Genomic DNA, 14,843 nt, shown 5'->3' on the forward strand with positions numbered 1-14,843 from the left:
ATATAATCTCTAATGAGTCTTTGTCTTTGACAGTGTTGTCTAGATAGATTACAATTGAGGGTTTATATAAACCTATGTTTATCTTGATGCAAAGAGGAGTCTATTTTTTCTCCGTAGGTACTACTCGACATAGCTGCCTGTTACGTGGTGATCTGTGACTTGAAATGGAGTTACAAGGATTAGGATGTCTCCAAGACTTGTTAGTCCATCCGAGGATACATAGTGTATTGACAAGAGGAAGTCTAATAGTTTTGCTATGAAATATTAAAATTTTACTTCCTTCTCGAATAGTAAGTAGCACTGCATTCATTTCTCGTTCGTTCTTCTTTTGTTAGTATGATGGATGAAAAAAAAGGTTTCTATGATAAATATAACAGTACTAATACGTACTAATTACTGAAGTCGTTCGTGATTAACTAATTAGTTGTTTTTCTTACGTTTTCAGGTCAGGATCGCCATGCAAATGAGGGTCGTTTTCAATGCTAGGGAGAATATACGTTTTAGTGATATACTATTAAGTTGAGGAGTGTTGGAAGTCTTTGCCCTATTATGATGTACGCCGAGAGGGTTTCATCCTTCTAATAAGGAGGAGCTATCATCCTTTTGATCAAGGGTATAGAAGAAAACCTTCGTCGTAGAGAACTCGGCCTACAGGACGTCGTGGATACATTAGTTACGGGGTATTTGAGGAATAAGGGTGACCATTAACGGTCTAGACGCAACCCCTTCGTCTTTTAGAAAATTCAGCCTACAGGCCTTCGTGGAAACATCAGTTACGGAGTAACTGAGGAAGAATAGATGACCATTAAAGGAAGTCAGCATACCACCAAATGATAGCGTCGATGTTGGTGTACAAGTGGGCACTCCTTCACGTGGCAAATTGATTAAAGTGTGAAAACACCCAATGACCGTGTGAGCAGTGACTAGATTTTTCAGTATTGTCAGGAAATATTTATCTTACTTGGCAGCATGTAAAGTATGTTGTATTTGTTTATTGCAGTTTTTATTTAAAACGTAGCCTCAGGTAGAAAGACATGTTACATGTCCTATATAAAACTTGGTCACAAAGACATGTTATATGTCCTATATAAAACTTTGTCACAAAAGACATGCTTATGAAATTTATTTCTCGACGATCTTGCTTTCCTTGTGGTAATTATAATCTACCTTTAGTTGCTTATTTGAGAGTTCTTATCTTGGAGGCAATGTAACCCTTCGTCTGCTTCTTTGCAAGTTCTTGTCTGGGTGGAGTTGGTGGTGTAACCCTTCATCTGTTTCCCCGCAAGTTCTTATCTTGGTGGTAGTATAACCCTTTGGCTAATCCTCTGCAAGTTCTTGTGTTGGTAGTTTAACCCTTCGGCTGTTTCTGTGAAAGAAAACAATATCAATAAATTATTTAAAGTTAAGATTCATTAGCTAGTTGTCCTAATGCACAAATAGTTGGCTACCTAATTGCCTAATTATATGTTTACTTAAATTAATCATTACGCTATTAATGAGCCTTAGAAAAATCAGCAAGTGATATTTACTCAACAAATTACAGTAAATTAAGATTTACCAAAATTAGAAAAAATTATGTTCATTTAGTAAAATCATAGTAAATTAAAATTTAGCAAATTTACAAAGAATGAAGATTTTCATTTAGCAAAATTACAGCAAGTTAAAATTTAGTAAAATTACATCAGAAAAAAGGATTAGGCAATTAATGACCCTTTGAAATAAGTAAGATTTTTTTTTAGCAAAATTGATATAGACAAAATACTTACTCTGAAAATCTGACGCGCAGTTTCACAGCATTTTATTTTCGCGACTCACTCTCTCTTCACGTTGGTAGTAACTCCAGTTAACTCTGTAAAAAACAAGAAATAACATCATTAATAAAAGGTGTATATTGACAGCGTATTAATGGTGTATATTGATAGTGTGTATTATTCTTATTAATAAAGGGTGTATATACTGATAGCGAGTATATATTCACGAGCTAGTCACCTACTGTTGACATAGGAAACCAAAGTTTACGTTAAAAAAAATAATAAATTAACTTCAAAATTATCAGAGAATTACGTTTAAAAGTAACATATAAAACAGCTGATTTTAACAAAATCTTCAAAGACAGGCCTGAATACTCATGGAATCTTTAATTAGAGGATAAACTTCGAAGCTATTGGTAAGACTATCACTTCGGTAGCTCGAAGGTCAAAGCAACAGAAATAATTTATTTTCCTGTACAAGTAAATCGATCTTGCACTATTTTTGAATAGCACTTTTTTTCTTAAATTTTCTTCTTACATTAAGCTTAACACGCTAAAAATTTCAGTACAGACCTTTACCACGTAATTGAAAAATGCCCTATACTACTGTGAAAAAAATTATTTTTAACCAAATAAAAAAAAATTATCGAAAAAGGTCAGAGGGTAGATGGGTAACAAGACTCTCCACTACTTTATAAGAAATTTACAAGTGTGGAAAAAGACTTATGACACTACCAGGTACAGATGCCAACTATCTTAGACCTATGATGGGATGAATAAACAAGTTATTGAGCCTGTGTCCTCATGAAGTGACGAGCTAAATCACTGAAATGGATGAACTAATATCTAAAAGTGAAATACATTGCAAAAGGTTTTGCAAATACCAGGATCTTGAAAAATGTTTAACTGAGGATCCTATGGGTTTAGGACAATGTAGAAATGAGCAGATTTCAAAGTTTTCCAGTGACTTGGTTTAAAGTTTAGATATTTCTACATAATGAAACAAATGATAACCAAATTGAGCCAATGAGAAACACTGGAGTGAGGAAGCTCTAGGATTAGCTACCTTTATGCCATCAATGGAGTGATAGCTGGAATATACCATCTAGCACAGGACCAGACCATCTAACATAGGATTTATCAGGAGCCCACTGTGAATACTAATATGGTAAAAAAAGTAGACGTTAAAAGTGTTTCAAAGGATTTGTCAGGATTCCGAACCCCATTGGACAAGGGCCAAACTAAATGGCAGATAATGACTGAAACAAGGTTATCTTGACCCTTCCCATCTTAGGGCAAGGTAATTAATTAACCACCACGTCTGATCCTAACTAGAGGTTTAATCTACACTGCTTCATAGACCAATTCAAATCTTGATTTTTTTCAACACTTTCCATGATCAAGGTTGAAGCTCTGTCAACTGAAATGTTTAATTTAAGTTCTGTTAACTTTAGTTAATTTCGTGAAACAATTACGTCTCAGTGGCTAAGTAGGTTCCAAATTGCTTGTTTTAACAGAAGATGCCACATTGACCATTTCTTCCAACAAATGTCTTATAAGATGATTATGTGGTAAATCTGTACAATAGTACTATCCTCTTGAATAAAGTCAGTGTTGTCGTCAAAAGGATTCTTATGCAAAGAACTAACACAAATGCTTAAAATTATACCTAAATTACCTTTATTTTTTATAGTTAAAAAATAAAGTTCTTACCATGATTTCTCTCCCAAACGGTTTCCTTTTCATCAATATCTCGTGATGCTAAGTTCTGTCAAATTCGTTGTGTGTAGGCCTAGGACTAAGTTGTCTGAAGACTATCTTCCTCCATGGTGCTACTTTCTGAAAAGGTTTATAATACTTAGAAACTGGCGCAAGAAAATTCATATTCAACATGTGGCCCCCACACCCCCTCAGAAAGGGTATAACTTTCCAATCAAGTTTCAGAAAGTGAAAACATTACCATAATTAGCTGTCATTTCAGTAAACCGATAAGATCTTGAAAGCTTCAATTTTATATATATATATATACTATATATATATATATATATATAATATATAATATATATATATATATATATATATACATATATATATACATATATATATATATATATATATATATATATATATATACATCATATATATATACATATATATATATATATAATATATATATATATATATATATATATATATATATACTATATATATATATATATATATATATATATATCTATATATATAATATATCAATATATATATAGATATATATATATATATATATATATATATATATATATATATATATCTATATATATATATATATATATATATATATATATATATATATATATATATATGATTTTGCAATTCGTAGACGTATACATACAAAAGTTAAGTCTTCCCTTGTTACCGGTCAGCTCATGCCTTACCCTATATAAGTTTTAATAGACACTTCAGATGCCACAATTTATCAAAATTAATGCAAAATTCCTCCTGTGCAAGAGCTATAGAAGCACGCAGTATTCGTATGTATAGAAACCTCCAAGTTATGGTTGAATACTTAGCACACGCAAAATGCGTTGTAGTCTAGTAAATGTGTTGAAAGAAAAAAAAAAAAAAAAAATGCACGTCTAGGAATGTATGTATAAAATTGCCAAAATCGTAGTACTAACGTAAAATCTTTTATATTAAAACTTTTGCATAATTCACTCGGAGGATAAGAGTATTTGAGAGAAAATTTGCACGTATGGATGCTTACTGGTGCTAAAATCAAAACTGGAGCCAACGACGAATGAAATAATGGGGGAAAATCACGTAATACGCATGTAAGGGTTGTAAAATATGATAATACCTCTTACATGGAGAAAATGAGAGTATTAACACGCAGAGAGAAATTGAGGCATATTAAAAGTGTATGGCTTAACTAAACTGCTACAAAAATATGCCAATTAATGCGCACAAGTTGTACTCTCGACATTCGGCAAATTAAGAGAAGAGCACTCTAGATACATATTGCAGAATACAAAGGTTTCTTCACGACGGATTCAGATTATTGTAATTGCTCTACATTTCATTATCATTGCTGTAGCAAATGCTGATCACTAATAATTGACCTGTAATAACTGAAAACAAGATTGCAGAGAATCTACAGCAAGCTGAATTCTACCGCCTAAAAACCAGCTCTCAGATTTCCAGAAAATATTTCCTCTCCTCCAATCAGAGGTCTCCACCTTCTTCCCCCTTCCAGAAAAAAAACCCTTTTCTGTCGCCTTCTCTCATTGGCGGAAGATAGAAGGGGCGGGGTGGAACAGATCTTCCATTGGTTGGTGGGGCTAGAAGAGCAGCAGTTTCAAGACAGTATATTTCGCCAAGGATAAGCCACTTTGGATAGTTTCTCTATAAACAAATATGGATACGGGGATAGAACAAAGTGTAAATTGATCAGGACGTCCATATGACAAGAATAAAATAATAGGCTGCAAAAATTAACAAATAACTGGACCTAACCAAAGATATATATGGTACAATTCAAGATATGTTGTACTATACCTCAGTTATACGCAATGGGCTAGTTACGTATTTTAATGGCTGTTGAGACTAGTACATTCCTAACTTTTTTTAGGTGATGAATCTAAAGATAATTAATTTATGTTTCCCTCGAATGTAGGCATCCACATGACAAAATAATAGCAAGTCGTTTTATTACTGAAAAAAAATATATAACGTGAATTTCGTGCTTTCAAGAGAAAAAAATGGTACTGATTTTGCCGTATCATAATTAGAAGTTCTTCAAGTAAATGCATGTAGTAGATATTACACCAGCACTCACTCAATCTTTCTCATTTTCTCATCCATTAGAGACGAAAGTCGGCCTATACCGTCAATACATTATAAGCAGTTTATGCTACAATGGTCTTTATTTTTTATTGATATAGATTTTTGGCATTATGCCAAGCACTGGGGCAACTAAGGCCATTCAGCGCTGAAACGGAAATTGACAGTGAAAAGGTTTGAAAGGTGTTACAGGAGGAACACCTCAAAGCAGTTGCACTAGGAAACAATTATTGTTAGGAGAGGGTGGACAGTAAGATGGAAGAAAGAGAATATGAACGGAGGTACAGTAAAAGGAATGAAAGTGGTTGCAGCTAGGGGACGAAGGGACGCTGCAAGAACTTAAGTATGCCTTACATTACACCGACAATGGTATGTAGTAATGTAGTACTACCAGTCACTGCGCAAAGCCCCACACTACAGTATCACAAGCCTACAACTTAACTTAATAAAAAAAACATTATGTACTCTTTATATATAATATATTTGATAAATGATTTCCCACCCATGTTATGCAATTAACGTAGCATATTTCTCAAAAAACAAAGCATCAGTCATGAAGTAAGCAAAACAAGGAATAGAACCCATTAACCAATCAGCCTAATATTAGCTAAACAAATCGTACAGTACTACTGATTATATATATATATATATATATATATATATATATATATATATATATATATATATATATATATATATATATATATATATATTATATTCAAGATTTATTTTTTGACGGCAATACAAAAAGCTCAGGAATGGCGTATAAAATTGCCACAGAGAGAGAGAGAGAGAGAGAGAGAGAGATTATTATTATTTAATAAATTTATTACGCCCAAAGACGTCAAACAAAGTTACATAGCAGTTACATATTAGCAGTTACATACATTACATCAGAAATCAACAGAAAAAAAAAATTACAGCATTGAATCATCGGTATATCAGTTACAAAAATAACATATATGAGATCGTATTCTATTATACAACAAACCTGCAACAGACAGTTTAGCAGCCACCAAAGTGAGGAAGACGAGTCAAAATTATGTCTAGGTGGTCATCTTTGAGTAAATATTGGCAGGTTTGAAGTAAATTTTGTCCTTGAGGTAACAGATTCCTGAAGAGTGGGGCAATGAAGGCAGTAGTGTTCAAGGTTATTGGCATTAGCAACGGTTCAACAGTTTACATGAGGTGTAGTGTGGTATATCTAGTGTCTGTCCAACCTGCCACACAGGACGATATCCCAACCTTATCCTGGCACTTACAACATTATGCCTACGCACCATGAGTCCACGTCGCCGGTACTTGTGAAGGCTCTGCAGAAAGTTATCATGATGTTGTATGGAAACACTAGTGCCCCTCTCTGCATCCCTACGCTGTACTGTACAGGCAAAAGCGGCTGAATATATTCTATGTTTAAGGCAGCGAAGTGAGGGCTCAACATTTCTGTCATCAAGGTCCAGCGTGCAGGCAGCTTTAGCAAGACTGTCCACCATGTCATTCCCAGCAAGCCCAATATGGGAGGGCATCCACATGAAAGACAAGACAAGCGAGGCATAGAGAGAGAGAGAGAGAGGTAAAATATTCAATGTCTTTGATTTAAATACAGGGTGTCCATAAAATCCCAGTAAAATTACAAGTACTTATTGCTTGCAATGGTACTGGGACTTTATGGACACCCTGTACAATATATTGGGCAACATAAATTACATTAAAGGAAGACTTTGGTATTGCACTGCTATATACAGTACAATATCATCAACTACACCATGATTCTATTTCCGTTGCGATGATTTCAACAACACTACTAAAAGTATATTTCAACTTTTTTAATGACATTTGCATTGACATATATTCGATTTAACTATTTTTTGTGTTAATTTGATTTCACAGTTATGCGCATACTCCAGTCCCGCAATCACTCGTTAATCTAAATCATAGTTATTTACCTTTTTACTATTAAATATTATAGCCAGTATGTTCGGCTGAACTATTTCATCTGGCAAAATTGCCCCAGCGGATGACATAGGCCTATCTGAGAAGTCAGGTAGCTTGCTGATTTTGCTAATGGTTCCAACGTCTGTTTATAACCGGTTCTCACTCAGTTTTTTTTTTAACTAAGTCTATCCTTAAAAATACTATATCTGTATTTGCCAATGAATATAGAAAATGGAACCACCCAGAGGCTTTCACAGGGGGATATACGACATTCCGTTCTGAACGGACTTTGCTAAAACTATGTTATTAGTCTAAAGAAATTTTATATTGTGGCACCAAAGTTTAGTTTATTTTCCACATTAATAGAATATTGCAAGGACAGGATGTTGATTCTGTCAGAATGAAGCAGACTGGACGAAATATACTAAAAAACACCAAAGTTACACCATATATACGAAACTCACACAAATCAAAAACCAAACTAAATGGTACTAATGCACTTATTTTTTTAGTAGTTGGTTTGACTAAGCCTGATGTGAATCTCTAGGTTTTTACCTGCCTACAGAGACGAGGGTAGGGATTTAGGATGTCTATGGGGATGAGAAAGGACGGGAATTTACTGGTTCGAACAGAGCAATGGAATATGAAACTTAGGCTTCGAGCCAAGCACTTGAATCCGAGGGATTATTCAGCGCTATAATGAATTTGGTTTCAGATGAATATAGGTAGTTATGTCAATGAATTTATGAACTGAATTAAATACAATAAAAGAATTTTAAAACTATGGTAAAAAAAACGTTTATATTTTCTAAAAACTGATATTCCCATAAAAAATAGATGACAAATAACTTTGCTTTTGGGATATGCATATAACGTTTAGTGTAAATGAAAAATATACACAAACGTGCTTAAATACACAACTGTAAAAGCTGCATGTATGATACTACCACTTGGCAAACGTACCAAGAGGTCAAACATTAAATCTAATTACAGAAGTTAGTCTTTAAGGAAAGCAACTATATTATCAACAAATACTCGGGCCCACCAAGCAGTTCTGCTATATATCTCTGCCCAGAACCATGTCTTTTGACGTACTGCATCACGCCTACGTTAATGTAATAACATATGTTCCACAGCAAAAGGAGAATCACACTGTATACAGACTGGTGCAATAACCCAATTTAAAAGAAATGTGGGTCAGTCGAGTAGGGTGAATGTTCAGTACTTTGATCTTCCCATACTTTTTATTGTTGGACAGAAGGGAAGATGACCGATGCACTTGCCATTGTATTTATATATAGAACGAATAGTCCATTTCATATCGGAAGCGGGAATGTGGTGGAGCAGAAAGTCATCTTTGGTAATGACATCTTTTGCTTCATGGTCAGCAAGTTCGTTACCTACAATGCCTACATGTGCAGGGACCCAGCAAAAAATGGACTACTTTGAATTTGGAAGCAAGCCTATACAACCACTCTTGAATATATTGAATAAATAGTATATGGTGAAAGTATTACCCTGTACTGTAGAAACAAGCTCAAGAAATTAGGCTAATGCAGTTAATTCAGCTGTAAAAGTACACACATTATTAGTCTACCAACATGTGAACTATTACCATGAACAGAACTACCTGATGTTTTTGATCCATCAGTGATTGGTTTAACAGGACCAGAATGTATTTGATGATAAAGAAACTGAGACTTCCCTTCTTTGAAGGACATTTAACTGAATGTTTAACAGCAGCTTTTGGACAGAGATGGTGGTCTGGCATCAACAAAGGAGGCAACTTGAGAGCAATGCATTGCCATTTATTTGTTTGTGTGTTGTTTTTTACGTTTATCAGCAAACGGGACCAACGGCTTTACGTGACTTCCGCACCACGTCGCGAGTGAACGTCTATCACCAGAAATACAAATCTCTCAATGGAATGCCCAAGAATCGAAAAGGCGCATTGCATGTTCTTAGACCAGATTATCAGCTACACCCAACCCCCTTGAGTTTCCTTGCATTTGAAGAGTAGACTTTGAACAATATTCAGGCTTAAATTTACATAGTTATATAACAGTAAAAGTGATCTCTTATCAGCACCCAACTTAAAACCTGAGACTTTTAAAATGTTTAGGAATTTCTTTACCTTCATTTTCAATGCGTCAATATGAATAGCCCATGTCAGCTTCTTATCACGAATCATGTCTAAGCCAGTCCCTTACGACGTCTCTGATTGGCTGTTGATTAGGCAACCACGGGGCTGGAAACAGAAACTCTCGCCAGAGTTCACATGGGTAGGATCTATGTTCCACCTCTCCTGAGGGATACATCTTCAAAAGCATCCCTCGAGGAGAGGTAGAACATGCATCCTGTTTCCAGCCCTGTGATTGGCTTATCAACAGCCAATCAGGAGTGAAGTAAGGGACTCGCCTAGAAATGAAATGCACGGTTGATATGAATCTACTATAGTGTGTCCTTCAGCGTAAATGTTTGGGAGTGTTTCCTTTCAAGTATACTTTTATAAGAGTGCCACAGTTTTAGAATGGAATGGAATGGAATATGTGATTTTGGCATAAAGCCAAGCACTGGGACCCATAGAGTCATTCAGCGCTATAGTGATAATGAATAGAAATGGAAATATAAATAATGAGTTCAATGGGAATGATATAATAATGAGTTTTAAAATAGATACTCTGATGATCAATGTTTAAAACGGGGTTTAAAACTAAAAATCAAGATTAAATTTCTAATGGAATTAAAAGTTAAATGACTATTTATGATAAAAATAAAAATAAAAAATAATTAACAATTATCTCTATATAATACTAGACATTCTTATAGAAAATCCACAAGCCTTTAAAAAAAAAAAACCCATAAGAGGGCAACATCGATGTTGTCTCCTAAAATTTCAGATATAGTTTTACCGTCTAGATGGTACATCCGCCCCTCATTTACATACCTGGTGCAGTGAACCAGAATGAGCTCAACTGTCAAAGGGCTGTCACAGTGAACACACACTGGAGCACTACCACCATCAAGAAGAAAACTGTGCGTCATTCGCTTTGATAGGATGATTGCCAAATTCCTACTTGAGGTCTAATTGTTTTTAACTTCTTATTATTAGCAAGAAGGGGAGATGACCATCGCTCCTGCCACTTTCTTAGTATATAGTTACGAATAGAGATTTTCATATCAAAATGGGGAACTCTATTTGTATCAATTTCTCTTTGGGAACAGGCACTCTTTGCTTCTCGGTCTGCTTCTTCATTACCTGGGATCCCAACATGACTAGGAATCCAACAAAAACGTACTGTTTTATGCCTACACAAAATGCGAAACAGCCACGCCTGAGCCTTTTGTACTAAAGGATGGGAAGAATTATAACTGTTCAGGCTTTCCAGAGCACTTTTACAGTCTGAGTATATGACACAAGACTTCATATTTGAATGATATGCTATATCTAGGGCTTTTACAATAGCAGATAGTTCAGCTGTATATACTGAAGCAGCTGGAGGTAGCTTTACAACATTACAAAAATTATCAATGGCAAACCTACTCCCTCGCATGACTTTGAGCCATCTGTATAAATTTTAGAGCCGTTTTTATGAACTTCATCATGTTCCAGAAACAGGGACTTCATTTCTTCATTGGGGGTGTTCTTTTTACTATATTTTTCTTGCACAGTTCAGCTTTGGTATGAACCAAGGTGGAATTTGGTAAGGGGCCAATTCATGAACATCTGAGTCAGTATAGAATTTTTATTTACAGATGCATTTAGTCGGATCTGGAATGGAAACAGAAGATCTTGGCTTGAATTTGCTAGCATCAAAGTTGATTAAATAACCTTATTTGATGGATTGCTAGCATTACTTTTAATCCTCATCAGTATCGGAAAGCCTAATTCTTCACGTCGTAAATCAAGTGGAAGTTGGTGCGTATCCACATAAAGACTCTCGACGGGGGATGTTGGAAAAGCCCCAGAGCAAATACGTAAACCCATATTTTGGACTACGTCAAGTTCGTGGAGTTTACTTTTGCAAGCTGATGAATAAATCTGGCATCCGTAATCCAACTCTCTCTCTCTCTCTCTCTCTCATTGTCCTCTATCTATCTATCTATCTATCTGTCTATCCAAGACCAAGCGAAATCACTCCCTCCCTCCCTCCTCATCGCGAGGTCATCAGAAGCGTCGCTTCGGGGGCTTGACAGCCATCGTCATCATCACCGTCCTGACCTGGCTGCTGTGGCAGACGAGCACTAAACGCTATTCCCCGTCACGTACCAGAGTGCAAATTTGATCATCCCGGGCGATAGGACAAATGGCCACCCTGGATATCAATCTTCCTTCTTCATTTTATACCTGAGAATATTCATGCGCCATTTTCTAGTAGATAAAGTAACCCAGTTGTTGTCCCCTTGTTGCGTAGATGTGAAGGGATTCCTTGATTTGGAATGCGATATTATGTGTCATTGCTGTGGTAGTGTGCGAATAGAATAGAACAGAATACGGAATTTAGGCCAAACGCCAAACGCCGGGGCATATCTTTGAGGTCATTCTACGCTGAAATGGAAACTGTCAGGTAGAAGGTTTGAAAGGTGTAACAGGAGGAAAACCTCAAAGCAGTTGCACTGTAAAACAATTGATGGGATAGGGTTGAGGACAGTAAGATGGAAGAAAGATACATGCAAGGAGGTGCAGTAAAAGGAATGAAAGGGGTTGCAGCTAGGGGTCGATAGGACGCTGTAAAGAACCTCAAATGATGGCAGAGTTAGATACAACATTCAAATCTCATAGAAATCTTTTTCCTGAACTTCCCTGCCTCGCCTCCTTTCCTGTCCCCAAGTTTCAACAATGAAGTTGTATCCATTTAAATGGGAGACTATGTTGCACGGATTCCAAATAACTAAAATTTAAAAAGTAACTTGAATATGTTTATTATTTTGACGTTAGGGTACTGAATTCAATGGAGAGAAAAACTAAGCCAAATAACTAAAAATTCAGAAAATAACTCAAATATTATTATTTGTTGATGTTACGTATATCATTTAGTCGAAAATGATCTTTACAAATACCGAAAACTATCGTGGATATTTAAAATGTTAAACCCGAGAGGCAAGTTTCATATATGTGAAGCAGACGAAACTCTTACATTATCGCTGTGCACGAATAAGGAAATTTGCAATATTATTCGGAATAATATGAATCCTTGACCATTACGTTACTGAGAGGAACTGCATTTCTATTATAACTTTTCGTATAGCTGCAATTCCACTTAATTGATGATATTTTCTAGAAAAGAAAAAAAATAAATACAATGCGTTTTACTCTAAAGAAAAACAAGACCGATAAACTTAGTAGAGATCATTTAAATGAAAAATCTTTCTCTAAATTCAGCTCATCGATATCGAAGAAATAGATTTCAGTCGGGATTAGTATCAAGGGATTAGGATATTCCCATTCCAGTGTTTGCAGAGGTAGAAATAAAGCAAGCTCGCCCATTAAATTTCAATGAAGGCCATAGTTATAAGAGACTAATGTTAATTGGTTCGGATATATATAAGTAAATTGCCTGCATTGAATTATAAAGGGCCGGAGAGGGGAACGGGAGATTGGAAAGGATGATGCTGCGCTGATTGAAGGCTTCCGGAGAAAGAGATCTGTCTACTTCTCCCCAGTTGATATGAGGAAGGAGAAAGGGTGTTTTATTTCTATTTGACTGACGGTTTCCACACGTCAGGTACTTTTATATGATCTCTCTCTCTCTCTCTCTCTCTCTCTCTCTCTCTCTCTCTCTCTCTCTCAATGGAACAGGGGATTATTAGTGTTCTTTTAAATGAATTTTCCCATCTGTTTCAGGGGAGAAGGGGCAAGGGCATATGAAAGGAATCCTCCCGTTTCTTGCGTGGTGTGTAATCACAAACAAATAGTGTCAGGCTCCGAGAGAGAGTTATTGCATAGGTCAAATCTTGAGAGAGAGAGAGAGAGAGAGAGAGAGAGAGAGAGAGATGAAGCCTCGTTTCAATGTAAAAGACCATAAGATACGTTCATTAAACTTTTCTCTTAGTGTTCTTTTATTTCCTCTAAGGAGACACCGTCGAGGGTATGGTAGGTGAGGCGGGGGGACGGATGGGGGGTGGAAGGAAGGGCCGTCCCCCGCTGGGATCATCCGCTCTCGCATCGCTGGTGTTCCTCTCCTGCCTCTAAAACGCAGTAAGAAATGGACAGTGCAAAAAGAATATCTAAAGTTTTGAAGGCTTCATAAATTCTTCAGGGGTTTTTACTTTTTTTTCCAGGGGTTTTTACTTATTTTTTTTTTTTTTTTTACTGGGGGTTGCAGAGGTTATTGGGAGGTTGGAAGAGGGAAGGAGAGTTCTGTTTGGGGGTGGGGTTCGTAGGTTGGGGGGGCTTAAGGCAAAAGGTGTCTTTACTTTTATTGCGCATTTTAATTCTTGAAGCAAATTTTCAAGGTTTTTAACTTTTGTTTTTTTCCTCGGGAGGTTGGAGAAGTTGGAGAGGTTGGAAGGGGGAGGGAGAGGGGACGCTGTCGGGTGGGTGGTTGGTGGGTTTAAGGTAAGAGGAATCTATATTTTCATTTGCAATTCAATGATTGAAGATATTTTCTGGTTTTTACTTTTTTTTCGCAGTTGGAAACGTTGGAGAGGGGGAGGGGGTGGCGGCTGCGTGGGGTGATTGGGTTGCAGGTTGGAGGGGGTCGGAGGGTGTGAGGTAAGAGGAGCCTTCATTTATATCGTCGTTTTATTTCAATGTAGTTTTATTGTTCACATTCAACCTACAATAACGTATCATCTCCCCGACCTATAATGGAATGCAGTTGTTCCATAAAAAAAAAAAAATGTCTAAGAGCATCTAGTGACCGCAAACGTCAGGCAAGGGAGAGTAAAAGAAGTCCCGAAACGCCTTTTCTCGATAAAAATGATATTCCTTTCATAATCAAAATATCTGGCAACATTTAAGTAAAACTCAATCAAACGACATTGCATTATCCTGCTAACATATGGAACTAATTAAATAAACAAACTTACCCTTTGGATCTGTAACCTCTCAGTACGACCTTAACTTCGATCTTCGTCGCATTCAGCACACAGCTTTCAATAGTGGAGTACCTGCAACAAACATGAAATCCATTATATATAGTTTTAAAATGAGGACTGATGTTATATTCCTATTTGACCTTTCAAGTTTGAGCATAACTTTTTGACTTTGACCTAACTCTGCATATCGGCTCTGAAAAGGTTTGTTCCATTGATCTCAAAATTTATAGCCAAGGTTAGATTATTATCAAAGCTTTGACCTCTCTCTCTTATTTTCAT

General features: G+C 36.1%; 2 long non-coding RNA genes across 2 annotated transcripts; one reads left to right on the forward strand and one right to left on the reverse strand.

Annotated features, from left to right (window-relative positions):
- The first annotated feature begins 120 nt into the window (after positions 1-120).
- LOC135199154 (uncharacterized) lies at positions 121-1,125 on the forward strand. The gene is made up of 2 exons (XR_010310934.1): positions 121-290; positions 446-1,125. It is a non-coding gene; the product is annotated as an uncharacterized LOC135199154 (long non-coding RNA).
- A 30-nt stretch (positions 1,126-1,155) lies between these two features.
- On the reverse strand, positions 1,156-14,641 carry LOC135199155 (uncharacterized). The gene is made up of 4 exons (XR_010310935.1): positions 14,556-14,641; positions 3,465-3,590; positions 1,767-1,849; positions 1,156-1,366 (listed from the first exon to the last, which is right to left on the reverse strand). It is a non-coding gene; the product is annotated as an uncharacterized LOC135199155 (long non-coding RNA).
- Positions 14,642-14,843: the final 202 nt, after the last annotated feature.

The sequence above is a fragment of the Macrobrachium nipponense genome, chromosome 25, assembly GCF_015104395.2.
Source record: "Macrobrachium nipponense isolate FS-2020 chromosome 25, ASM1510439v2, whole genome shotgun sequence".
Lineage (NCBI taxonomy): Eukaryota > Metazoa > Arthropoda > Malacostraca > Decapoda > Palaemonidae > Macrobrachium > Macrobrachium nipponense.